At 36.9% G+C, this 14682-nt stretch overlaps 1 pseudogene; it reads left to right on the plus strand.

Annotated features, from left to right (window-relative positions):
* The first annotated feature begins 12643 nt into the window (after nt 1-12643).
* Nucleotides 12644-14145, plus strand: LOC114640846 (annotated as a pseudogene).
* The last annotated feature ends 537 nt before the right edge of the window (nt 14146-14682 follow it).

The raw sequence follows: 14682 nt of genomic DNA on the forward strand, positions 1-14682 counted from the left end.
CATCTACTCATTAGTAAGTACATACCATACATGTCATTTTGGGTCTGGGTTAACTCACTCAGGATTATACTCTCAAGCTCTATCCATTTGATTGCAAAATTCATGATATCTTGGATTTTAATAGCTGAATAGTATTCCAGTTTGTAGATGTACCACATTTTCTTTATCTATTCTTCAGTTGAAAGACATCTAAATTCTTTCCAGTTTCTGGCTATTACAAATAAAGCTGCTATGAACGTATTGAACAAGTGTTCCTGTGGTATAGTTGGACATATTTTGGTCATATGACTAGGAGTGGTGTAGCTGGGTATTGAAATAGAACTAATCCCAGTTTTCTGAGAAACTGTCAAATTGATTTCCAATTTGGTAGTTGTTCAAGTAACAGCTAGTGGAATACCTCAAGGTTGAACAATGTGTAAATGTTTTGATGAGTACAGTGATTCCCACAAATGTATGAAGACCTGAATTCAGATCTCCTGTTCAGGTCTTACACCAAATGTGTAATCCTAGCATTGGAGAAGAAGAGATATTACAATACTTGATGATCATTAGTCAGCTATTCTAGCTTAATTGGTGAGTTCCAGGTTCGATAACAAATTCTGTGTTGAAAACTGAGATACAGTTATAAAAATCTAATTTGGACCTTTACTCATGCACAAACTTTCATGCACTCATTTGCATGGATTAGCACATACAGATATATACACAGAGGACATAACACATGCACACACTCACAAACACACACACACACACACAGAATTGTATTTTCACTATTATATGGAGAAAAATGCTTTCAAAAAATCATAACTTTTTCCTCCTTTCTCAAAAGATTATTGGAAATGCTGTGTTGCTATGACTGTCATTCAACATACACATATCCAGCTTCCGTCCAGTAATGTGAGACGTGACAACTCATGCCAAGGTAGTAATATTGCTTGTAATTTTTCTCAGCTGGGCTTTCAATTCCCCGCGAAAGGCAGGAACATCAACAAGGTCAACTCATTTATCTACAGTGGCAGTGGCACTAGCCTAATATAAGAGTAAATGAGAATACAAGCTTTAAAATATAGATTTATAAATAGAATTAAGATATAGTATAGCAAGAAAAAATAATTTGAAAAAGGGTTTTGCAATAATTTTAAATGGATTTTGAAAGTTATAAAGATGTAATAGTATTTAATAGGTATAAGTAAGTGTATATAATAATTTTGCTTCCAGAGACTATTACTATGTGTGTTGACATCAAATTTTGTTTATCTGCAAAGGGATTTAAGCCCTACATTATTGAAATACACTTTGAAGAAAATAAAAAGAATGATTCATGGCTTAGTAAACAAATCATCCTGGATATTTGTTCAGAGTGAATTTAAGGCACTGCATATGTACCTTCCAAAATCAGTTGTGATTATTAACATCTTCTGATGTGTGGTTCTCTCTCTCTCTCTCTCTCTCTCTCTCTCTCTCTCTCTCTCTGTGTGTGTGTGTGTGTGTGTTTGTCTGTGTGTGTCTGTGTGTGTGTGTGTGTATCTGACACTGAAGACCTTTAACAAGGAAAAGATTCTCACAAACTTTTAAAGGTTTTTCCACTTTTAAACAACTATGTTATAGATAGGTCTATTAGTCATCACACTAGTATACGTATATCCATTCATATGTGGTTATCAATAAAAAGTTCATGTCAAAAATGTGAGAAATTCATTAATGTAAATATTTATTAATTCTTATAAATGATATTAGAATTAGGTTATTTGTCTTCTCTAATACAAAAGAAACAGTTTCCTAACTGTCCATCAGATAATGTAGGAAGAGAGTAAGTTAAATTTTGTCAGGGAAATAAATGTTAGGTTTCTGATCCTCCAGTAGCTAGAAGAAAATAATAATTCTTATCTTGCCTTCCCTAACATATTGCTAACAATGAATAATTTCCTACTTTAATTGAAGGTAAATAATCCATTTCATGATTGATTATTGATCTGTTTTTATGTACTTCATTAATTTCTATAAGCAGAAATTATATAACTATCACTTCATCATTTTCTGCCAAATAAATCCTGTTCAGAAAACAAAATTGCCCACATCATTGAATGGACTCGTTTTTACAGTTTTCCACTGCTGAGCTTTCAAACTAAGTTCATAAACCTCCAGCTCTACCTTTATTGTGGTTCATTGCTTTGAAGACTGAATACTATAAATGTCAGTTCAATAACCATAGCATGAAAAGTCACTTTTTTCATGACCAATTGAAACAAAGTGTCACAAAGAAACACCATTGTATTCAACAATGCCAAGCAAATTGTTCTAAGATTGAAAATGTCTGAGATGTTCATTGGATTTGATTGAGTGATGAAAATGCACATATTGTGTTGTCTCAAAGCAATAATGCTGATAATGGACTGTGAAGATGTTTGCCCACAGTAATCTCTGTAGTGATTCTGTGGATGAACACAAGGATAGATACTTTAAAAGTGACAGAATGATATACATATTCAATATTTTATTTGTCTATTATAAATTTCAGTACAAGAATTTTTAAAAATCTAGTTATTCAACATTAAGCCTCTTCTCTATGGAATGCAAGTGATTTGAAATTTATTAAACAATAATCAAAATTCTTCAACATTTTTTCACTTTTTACTGTCACATACACAAATCTATATAAATGGAAAAGGAACTAAGTGGCTACCAAACATCCATTCTTTCTATAAGGTTAAGGTATGTACAGTAGTTTTAATTCCTGACAAAAGATATTATAATAATTGTGGACTTTTAAACAACAATATGTATTTAGTATCTTTTTCAGCACAATACTACAGGGAGTAGTGAAGAGAACAATATTTTCCCTGGTCTTCTAAATATATTTTATTTATTATTTTAATTAAAAATAGATTTTTTTCATACTGTATATCCTGATTACAGTCTACATCCCCCAACTTCTCCTAGACCCCCCCCATATCTCAACCCATTCTAACCTACACACTTTCCTTTTCTTCTCAGTAGAAAACATACATCTATGATGATGGTGATGTTGAGGAAGAGGAAGATGATGACGACATTGATGATAAGATATAGAAAAACAATCTAGAATGTTCAACACATTAAGACAACATCAAAAAGGCTGAAAGATATCTCAGAGGTTAAGAGTAGGTAGTCCACTTGCAGAGGACCATGGTTTGGTTCACCATTTGGTGGCTCAAATTCATCTGTAAATCTCATTTCTCTCAAATTCATCTGTAAATCTCATTTCTTTCTTCCACCCACCTCTACAGGCACCGTGCACGAACTTGGTGTACAAAAAAAAAAAAAAAATACATGAGGAAAAATGTACTTATACTAAAAATAAGATGAATACCTCTAAAAAAAATAGAAAAAAAAATCCAAGAACTTACAAAAGAGGCAAAGTTTGCTAGCAGACAGCCTTAATCCCAGCACCTCAGGAGGAAGGAACACATGGATCTCTGTGAGTACAAAGCTAAGTTTCTCTTCATAGTGTGTTTCAGGCTACCCAGGGATGCTTAGTGAATGCTTGAAACTCTTTCTTCTCTCTCTAACTCTCTTCCACTCTCTATCCCTCCCTCCTTCCCTCTCTTCCTCACCCCTTTCTCTCATGCACACCCGGAAAAGAAGAATAATTTTAATTGAGTAATTAAGTAAAGAACAGAATATTAACTCATACTTTTAGGTCTTGCACAGTTTTGTTTATTTTATTCACCTGTATAATTTTATTTTCCTGTAAATAGTTATGGGATTTATTTGTTTCCTCTTTAAAATCTTAAACCTGTTTGATTATTTTCTTGTATTTCTTTTACAAATTTTCTCATTTCTTCTTTAAATGCCTCAATCATTTTTATAAGATTAGAGGTAAGGGGTTTTTTTTTTAGTTTTTTTGGTTATGCTAGGGTATCCAGGGATTTCTGTAGAAGGATAGCTATGCTCTGAAGTTGTCATATTACCATGGCTTTTGTTGATTTTGTTCTTTCAAGGACCTTTAACAATCTGGATGGCTTTGGTTCCAATGATTACATGTTTCTTTGTGCCAAATCGGATATTTCAATGAAAATTTCAGAAATCCATGTTTAACTCATGGCCTTTATGCAGTATAAATACTTACTGGTATATCTTTTTATCACTTCAATAATTTATTAGTTTTTAATTCACATTCACATCTCAATCATAGTCCCCTCCGTCCTCTCCTCCCAGTTTCACACTTACAAATCCTTCCCCCATTGCCTCCTTTCATTTTTCTCAGGGAAGGGGAATTGCCCTTAGCTACACCTCCACCCTGGGATATCTAGTCCCAGCAGGAATAGGCACATTTTCTCTCACTGAGGTCAATCTAGACAGTCCATGTATCAGGGAAGTGAATCAAATGACAAGGAAAAGAGAACACAATAACTCCTACTACACTTGTTAGAGGTCCCTCATGAAGGCCAAGCTGCATATTCACTACAAATGTATAGAGGCCTAGGTTCAGCCTCTGTGTGCGCCCTGGTTGGTGACCCAGTCTCTATGATCCCGATCTTCTAGGACCCAGGTTAGGTGACACTGTAGGTCATTGTGTGGTATGGTTGACCCTTCTGAGTTGTTCAATCCTATTTCTCATTCTTCCACAAGACTCCTTGGGCTCTGCCTGATGTTTGCCTGTGGGTCTTTGTATCTATTTCCATCAGATTCTGGATGAAGACACTCAAGAGACAAGTATACTAGATTCCTGTCTGCAAGAATAGCAGAATCTCATAACAGAGTTGAGCATTGCTCTCTTACATGGGATGGGACTCAAGTTGGGGAAGTCATTCATTGGCTGGCTGTTCCCTCAGTTTCTTCACCATCTTTATCCTTCCACAACTTGTAGGTAAGGCTAATTTTGAGTTGAAGGTTTTATGCTTGGATTGATGTCTTCTCTCTCTCTTCTGAAAGTCCTGCCTGGTTACATACAGGAGGTGGCCACTTCAGACTCTATATACCCATCTAGTAGGAATCTTGCCTAGGCTCACCCTCATATACTCCCAGTAGCTTCCCTGTCTCAGGCCTCCAGCAAGTCCCAAAGATACCCCGCCCCAACAATTACCATTTTAGCTCTCAGCCCTCCCCCACATCCTGCTTCCAATACTAATCACTTTTTCTGTTCCCCTCCTCACAAACTATCCTTTCCAGTTCTTTCTTTCTACCTCCAAGTTTTCTTTTCTGAGTGAGATTTCTACATCCTCCCTTGGCACCTACTCATTACCCAGTTTCTTTGCATCTGTGGATTGTAGCATGGTTATTCTGAACTTTATGGCTAATGATGAAGTATAAGTTAGTAAACTCTGTATATGTCTTTCTAGCTCTGAGTTACCTCACTCATGATGATGTTCTCAAGTTTCACCCATTTACCTGCATGTTTAATGGTTGCTTTGTTTTAATAGCTGAATAGTAATTCCACTGTGTCGATGTACTCCATTTTCTTTTTGTTCTTCAGTTGAAGGACATCTAGGTTGTTTCCAGTTTCTGACTATTAGAAATTAAGCTTCTATGAACATAGTTAAGTGTCTTTGCATTGTACTTGAGCACCTTTTGAATATATGCCCAGGAATGGTATATCTGTGTCTTGAGGTGATCTATTCACAATATGGTGAGAAAATGCCAAAATTCAGACCCAGACGAACATGTATAATATGTATGGTGTATCTTTCAATATTCTCTCCAGATACAAAGACTAAAACCTGGTAACTTTAATGTAAAAGAATATTCCATAATGATGGTTAAACATATGTACAAGTCTCTTTCTACGTGGTCAATCCAAGAAAACATCAACCAGAGGCCAGTATAGTATATACTAGTATAGAAATTTGTGTCCCTGTCCTTTTATATCTTATAAACAACTAATCCCTCAAGAGCTTCCAATTAATGTGTTACTGAATTGGTACTATAAACATAATGATGTCATCAGAAATTAATGAAGTTTTCTGCATAGCAGAAGTAAGAACAGTTTTAAAACCTAACTACCTGCCACAATAATCAGTGGAGTGAAAAGTGATATTCTGTAGAATTGTCATACCTTTAAGTGTTTGAAAAAATGGAATTTCCATGAACATTATTTTGTTTTGTCATATTCTTTTTTTTTTTTTGGTTTTTCGAGACAGGGTTTTTCTGTGTAGCCCTGGCTGCCCTGGAGCTCACTCGGTAGACCAGGCTGGCCTTGAACTCAGGAATCCTCCTGCCTCTGCCTCCCATGTGCTGGGATTAAAGGCGTGCGCCACCACTGCCCGGCGTTTTGTCATATTCTTTTGCAGTCCGGTTTTATAAGAGTCCTATAAATGTGATATATATGATGCCTTTCTATCATGTTAATCACACCCAAATATTGACAACAGCATTTACAATCCATTCATGCAGATAGTACTATTAACTGAACTAATATTAAAGATACAAATCCTATTATCAGTGTTCTTATATACAGGAGAATATTGATGTTGTTATAAGCAGTTAAATATATTTGAAAAGGTATGTTTCATTGAGTTGAAAAGGAAAGTGACTAGTTACCAAATTAATCTCTGTTATCAATCCTCTGAATTTAATGATCTCTTTTAGGAACATCTTTGCTAGTATTCTATATATTGTTTCTTTGAGCTATGATAAGTTTTGCATGTTACATTTACATGAAGCTCTTTTATTTTATTTTTAATTTTATTTAATCTTATTTTACAGTCCAGATTTTATCTCCTTCCTGGTCCACCCACTGACTGCTCCACATTCCATATCTCCTCCCCCTGTCTCATCAAGGATGTCCTCACTTCCCCTATGACCACCCCACTAAACCCCCCTTCTCCCTGGGGCCTCCAGTCTCTTGAGGTGCATCTTTTATGACTTAATCCAGACCTGGTAGTCCACTACTGTAAATGTGTTGGGGGCCTCATATCAGCTGGTGTATGCTGTCCAGGGTCTGCAACATCTTGGAGGTTCAGGTTAGTTGAGACTGCTGGTCTTCATACAGGGTTGTCTTCCTTCTCAGCTTCTTCCAGCTTTTCCCTAATTCAGCCATGGGTTCAGCAGCTTCTGTCCACTGGATGGGTGTAAATATCTGCATCTGACTCTCTCACCTGCTTGTTGAGTCTTTTAGAGGGCAGTCATGACAGGCACCTTTTTGTGAGCACACAATAGCATCAGCAATAGTGTCAGGCCTCTGGGCCTCCTGATGAGCTGGATCCCAACTTGGGCATGTCACTGTACCTCCTTTTCCTCAGACTCTTCTAAATTTTTGTACCTGCAGTTCTTTCGGACAGGAACAATTATGGGTCTTAAATCTTAGTTTATACATAAACTCACTTTAAAATAATTAGTAGGCACACCCTATTGCCAAAATATATAATGACTTCAGATAATTTCAAATGGACTATGAAACTTCCTAGCTGCTGAATAGCTAGCTTTCATAGTACAGAAATTTTCTATTCAGGCTACGAAGGAAGATTAAATATATTATGGTCTTACCTGGCTTTGGCTATGCTCTCTACAATATGGACCTACCAAGCAAGATATAACTATTGGTGCAATAGTGGCAAAACTTCTAACCACTTGCTTACTAGAATAATGATATATATTTTTTTAATTTTTTTATTGGATGTTTTATTTACATTTCATATGTTGTCCATATTTTAATGGATAGAATTTCATTCCTGTTTCTTTAACCCTGGTCAATTCTATGTCTTTGAAAGTCATAGTCCATATATTTAAACCTACTATTTTTGTTTTATTAAATAACCATGCTGTAAAATTATCTTACAAATATATACATAGGCTAAGTGGCTGAACCTGTATCTTGGTCATAGGAACTACCATTTGCAGTGGACAACAGTCAATAGAAAGAGAACAACTGTTCAAAGTGATGAGAATATCAGCTAGTGGTGGTAGCAAATGCCTTTATTCCCTGCACTAGGTAGGCAGAGGAAGGTGCACCTCTGAGTTCAAGGCCAGCCTGGTGTACAGAGTGAATTCTTATAATACCCCTCCAAAATAAATGCAACCCCAGGTGTTCACTGAAATCATCCATATTAAATCATCCATATTAAAATCTCCATCAACAAATACAACACTAAAGATGAGGAGGTAGTGTAAGAGCTGATAGATGGTAAGGATTATTGTGCAATAATGACTTTTCTGGGCATGAGATGATTATCCAAATTATGATCTCATGGTACATGTAGTTATCTAAATAAGATCAACATGAAGCCAAGCCAACTAATTCCTCCTTTTTTTTGGTGGAAAAAGTGTCCTCCAGACTTCACATTGCTCTGATATGGTAATGGAAGTTGATAATTACTTGGAAAGACAAACTCAGTCATTATTTAGGTCACTGGTAAACTTTCCATGCTCCAGAGGATGTCCCCACATCCATGCAATTGTAGGCAGTTATAACCAGATTCAGTGGATTATAAAATATATGTCAAGTTGTGAGAAGTAGGTATAGGAGATATTAAGAGACTTGTGGGAGAAGTGGTGTTATAAATATGGTCATCTTTCATTGTAACATATATAAAATTTTAAAAACTAAAAATCTTTTCTAAAAACCAATATATAAGTACAGACCTGTGAGCCATACAAGGAAAAGTGTAGGTTATATTTGGGTTTTGAAAGTGTCTCAGCTTCAAAAAAAATCACTGGAATTGAGAACAGCATTTTACAAAATTTATTCAGAGTAGGCTAAGATGGATGTATGCTTGGAATCAATACAGTTGGATATGCTCGCTGAATAGCAAGATGCACCTGCTGAAATGAAGCCAGATAACTAGATTGATACTAGCTCCTTCCAGCCATAAATTCTGTATCTCAGAGTAATATTTCATGGTTTGCAATTGGAACAGTGGTGGTACAGTTCGATTGATTGGCATGGAACACAAGCTTTTATTTGTCAACAAATGTGTTTCCTGATTCATCGTGGACTCTGATTGATGGGAGGCTGACTGCATAGAAAAATTATAAGTCTAACATAGAAGATTTTGGGAATCCATCAACAACAGTGATTAATCACCCAGTCAACTAATGATGAATGCAAAAGTTTTCCTGGTAGTCATCAGTGTTCAGTACAGAGGCAAGCACTTAATAGGTTCCCAAGTGACAATTGCAGATTCACCTTATATATGGTCTATCACATTTTTCTTGGTGGTAAACTCTTTATAGTATTCCTTTGGCCCTTACAAAAAATCCAAACACTAATAAATATCAAAATGCCTTCAAACATAGCTACCTTGCCTTTAACACAAGGATTTCTTCAAAATTACTTATCTCCTTGATATTAAAAAAAAACTACTTTTTAAAGGATAGTAATGCTGAATTTAGAATCAGACAACCTTAGTTGAAATATCTAGTTAAGTTAATAGATATGTCTGGAATGAGGAAAAATAATCAATCAAGATTTATTTTCAAAGTCTATAAAATGTAAATGCAAAATCATAGTGTAATGATCAAGTGAGATAGCATAGATGCTTACAAGTATTAATTATTTTTCACAGGTTTTGTCATACATAATGCTTTGTAGTCTGTGGCTTTCCATAGATCATGATGTGGCAAGCTAGGAAGTATCAAGGACTCAAAAACAGTATCTTGAAACTCTTAAAATATATTTGCTCCATTTGGCCACTTATTGACTCCTTGGGAAGGCGATTCTGAGCATTCGTTCAACTATATGTGGAGTATACTGCTCATAGAAATTGAATAGATTAGTTTCGTGGTTCCTTCCTGTCTAAAGGTCAGTCAATTGATCAATCTGTCAACAACTTATTAGTGAGAAAGTTCAAAACTTTCTGATTTGTTAGAATAGGTTATGGATACAGTCATTCTATGAATATGTGAAAATGCATGTTTGCTTAAATCACCGTCCTTTGTGAAAATCTATACAAAACAAAAGAAACCCTAGGAGGAAAGTGAAGAAAACCTTTGTAAGTGATTGAATTTCATAAACGCAGCACCAGAGAGCAGAAATTGCCCATAGTGGTTCATAGTTATTTACTTAAAATTGTAATTCTGTGGTCTTTTGCCTTTGAATTAAGATTTATATATACTTATAATGCATGCTTACTTATATCATCCTAACCTCACTACTGAGTTATAGGAATCAATATCTGAATCTTACTTTGATAATGCCTTAGGATTAAAATGTCAATTACTAGAAAAGCCTTGATCTGTGTGGAATGATTAAACCAATCTCCAACTTAGTATGAATTTTCTATAGGTTTTTCTGATTTGATATCATTCAGCCCATTCTACTTTCTGTTTCTTCATTATCAGTAGTTTTGCTGGCCCTTAAATTCTCATAAATAAATGGAAACAAGTCTTTGGTTAAATAGAAACCATTCTCTGAGTGTTTAGCTATATTGCCATCATTGATACTTACCTTATCTCTCTCCCCTGTTGTGTAATTGTTGTTACTTCTGATGACAGTACCTCCTAGCTTTGTCCTCTGGTTACTCTTACTCCACAGCCAACAGAGTAGGACACTCTGATTTCCAAAGTCTTGTCCATGGATCGCCCCCTCTTTGCAAGAGGTCCTGCTGCCATCAGGATTATCTAGCCAACACCAGAGAAAAATAGATGCTTAAAAGACAGCATAAAAACACAATTAAAAGACCCAGGGATATATGAAACCACCAAAGCCCAGTAATACTCCCACAACAAACCATGGATATCCTAATGAAACAGAATCACAAGATGATAGAGGCCTTTAAAGAAAGTATGAATAACTCCCTTTAGGAAATACAGGAAAATACATTCAAAAAGGTTGAGGCATTAAAAGAGGAAGCAAATAAATATAAAGTAAAACAGGAAAATGCAATAAAACAGGTGAAGTATATATAAAGCTATCCAGGACTTGAAAAGGGAAATACAAGCAACAAAGAAAGCACAAATTGAGGTAATCCTGGAGGTAGAAAACTTAGGAAAGGGAACAGGATCTACAGACCTAAGCATCATCAACAGATTACAGGAGATGGAATATATCGTACCTCCTACAATAGAAGAAATCATTTTTTTTTTTTTTTAGTCAAGTAAACTAAAAAGTCTACAAAGATCATGACACAACACATCTAGGAAATTTAGGATACTATGAATAGACCAAACCTAATAATAATAGAAATATAAGAAGATTCTCAGCTCAAAAGCCCAGAATTCATCTTCATCAAAACCATAGAAGAATATTTTTCTAACTATATAGATGTCTATAAAGGTACAAGAAGTAAGGAAAACACCGATCAAATTTGACCAGAAAAGAAAATTATGTGATCCTCCCATCACATAATTACAAAAACAGTAAACATCCAGAACAAAGAAAGATTACAAAAAGTTGAAAGGGTAAAAGGCCAAGTAACACATAAAGTCATACCTATGAGAATTGTACTTCATTCCTCATCTGAGACTCTAAAAGCTAAATGGCCTGCACATAAGTCTAGAATACCCTACGAGACTACATGTGTCAGCCCAGACTACTATACCTAGCAAACTTTCAATCAACATAGGTGGAGAAACCAAGATATTCCATGGCATAATCAAATCCAAACATTAATTTTCCAGTAACCCATCTCTATGGAGGATACCTTCAGAAGTACTTTTATTGTACAGGATTTATTTGCTACTTTGGGTTTTTGTTTTTCCATATGAAGTAGATTACTTTTCTTTCAAGGTCTATTAAGAATTGTCTTGTAATGTTGATGAGAATTGTGTTGAATCTATAGACAGCTTTTGGTAAAATTGTCATTTTTAGTATGCTAACCCTACCAATCCATGAGCATGGAAGATTTCCTGTTTTATATTGTCTTTTATTGTATTTAGGTATGTGCCTTGAATCTCTGATCTTTCCAAGACTATTAATATGATGGAGTATTGAATTTGTCAAAGTTTCTTTTTACAGCATCTACTGAGATGATCATGTTTTTTTCTTTCAGTTTGTTTATATAATGAATTTTTTATTATTAGTTATTTTATATATTTCTACCTCAGATTTTCTCCCTCTCAGGACTCCCTCAAAGAATTCTTTCCCCTCCCACTACCCTTTTGCCTCTGAGAAGATAGACTCCCCCCTATAATCCTACCATGAGATATCAAGTCTATAGAGGACTACACACGTCCTCTACCACTGAGGCTAGATAAGGCATCCCTTTGCCACATATGTGCCCAGTGCCTCAGACCAGTCTGCGTATTCTCTTTTGTTGGTGGCTCAGTTTCTGGGAGCTCCCAGGGGTCCAGGTTAGTTAACACTGTTGGTCTTCCTATAGGATTGCCATTCACTTTAGTTCCTTCGATCCTTATCCTAACTTTTCCATAGGGGCTCCTAACTTCCATCCACTGTTTGTTTGTGTGTGTCTGCATGTCTCACTCAGGTCCCGGTTAAAGCCACTCAGAGTGCAGCTATGCTAGGCTCCTGTCTTCAAGCTTAACATAGCACCACTAATAGTATGATGGATTGTTGCCTGCCAATGGGATGAGTCTCAAAATGGGCCAGTCATTCCTTCAATCTCTGCTCCATTTTTTTTGTCCCGGCATTTCTTTTAGATAAAGGGGATTTTGGGGTCGCTTCCAGGGGAAGAATACTTTGGAACAACAACAACAAAAAAAATACCTTAGATTCCTCCAAGGCTTCAGAACTAGATGATGCATAGAAGTAGATACATAGGATCAAAAAGGTGCTGGGCTTCCAGCCTGACACCGATGCCCCATTCCTGTTCGTAGCTGCTTTGTCATGCTACCCAAAGTGGAGATGGAAGCCCCAGGACTGGTCTGATTGCATGGAGAACAGGGGCAGATGCCAGAAAACATGCAAGTGTCTCAATTTAAAATGGTGAATTGCTTCTATGATGAAGATCCGGAAGAGCTATGTCCTGTGTGTGGGGATAAAATATCTGGGTATCATTACGGTTTCCTCACCTGTGAAAGCTGCAAGGGTTTCTTTAAGCGAACTGTCCAAAACCAAAACAGGTACATGTGCGTAGAGAACCAGAATTGCCAAATTGACAAAACACAGAGAAAGAGATGTCCTTACTGTCGATTCAAAAAAATGTATCGATGTTGGAATGAAGGTAGAAGCCGTAAGAGCTGACCAAATGTGAGGAGGCAAAAATAATTTTGGGCCAATGTACAAGAGAGACAGGGCCTTGAAACAACAGAAGAAAGCCTTCATTCAAGCCAATGGACTTAAGCTGGAAGCTATGTCTCAAGTGATCCAAGCAATGCCCTCAGACCTGACCTCTGAAATTTAGAACATTCATTCTGCCTCCAAAGGCCTACCTCTGAGCCATGAAGCCTTGCCTCAGACAGACTATGACAGAAGTCCCTTTGTCACATTAGCATGACAATGCCACCTCATGGCAGCCTGCATGCTTACCAACCATATGGTGGTCACTTTCCTAGTCAGCCCATCAAACCAGAATACGCAGACCCTTACTTCAGCTCTCCTGAGTCAATAATGGGCTACTCCTACATGGATGGTTATCAGATAAGCTCCCCAGCAAGCATCCCACACCTGATACTTGAACTTTTGAAGTGTGAACCAGATGAGCCTCAAGTTCAAGCGAAGATCATGGTTTACCTACAGCAAGAGCAGAGTAACTGAAACTGGCAGGAAAAGCTGAGCACTTTTGGGCTTTTGTGTAAAATGGCAGACCAGATCCTGTTCTCCATTGTTCATTTGATGACCAAATGAAGCTACTTCAGAACTGTTGGAGTGAGCTCTTGATCCTCGATCACATTTACTGGCAAGTGGCACATCTCCTGGTTACTGGAGAATATGTGGACTACTCCACCATCATCTCAAACACCACGGAAGTCGCATTCAACAACCTCCTGAACCTTGCCCAAGAGCATGTGGTAAGACTCCATTCCCTGCAGTTTGATCAGCGAGAGTTTGTGTGTCTGAAGTTCCTGGTGCTGTTCAGCTCAAATGTCAAGAATCTTGAGAACTTCCAGCTGGTAGAAGGTGTTCAAGAGCAGGAGAATGCTGCCCTGCTGGATTACACAGTTTGCAACTACCCACAACAAAGTGAGAAATTTGGACAGGTACTTCTTCGACTGCCAGAAATCCAGGCAATCAGCAATCAGGCAGAAGACTACCTGTCCTACAAGCACGTGAATGGGGATGTGCCCTATAATAGCCTTCCCATTGAAATGCTGCATGCCAAAAGAGCCTAAGTTCCCACCCCTAGAAGCTTGCTCTAGGAACAGAGACTGGAAAGAGAAGAGGAGGACGACAAAGAAACACAACACTCTGAACTGCTCCAAGCAATGCTAATTACAAACTTAGTTTAAAGACACTGAATTTTAAAAGCATAATAATTAAATACTTAATAGCAAATAAATGATATATCAGGGCATTTATACTGCAAACTGTGAATCAAAAGCTGCATATCCCCAGAGGATTCATATGAAAGACATTGTAATGGGGTGGATTGAACTTACAGATGTAGTCCAATACCACAGCAGAACACAATAGACAGAACAATCCTTGTATATTTAAACTAATCTGCTATTAAGAAATTCAGCAATTGATCTGTGTTGTTAATTGGATTTGTCCAGAATTACTTCGGGGTGACGCTGAACAACTCAAGAATACATGGGCTGTGCCTTGGCAGGCCCCCCTCCCCCCAGAAAGCCCCACATCTTCTGACCCATCAGCCCTGAAGCTATTTTAAGGACCTGTGTTCAGCCACACCCAATAGTAGCTCCACT

Source organism: Grammomys surdaster, unplaced genomic scaffold (genome assembly GCF_004785775.1).
Source record: "Grammomys surdaster isolate TR1022 unplaced genomic scaffold, NIH_TR_1.0 61, whole genome shotgun sequence".
Classification (NCBI taxonomy): domain Eukaryota; kingdom Metazoa; phylum Chordata; class Mammalia; order Rodentia; family Muridae; genus Grammomys; species Grammomys surdaster.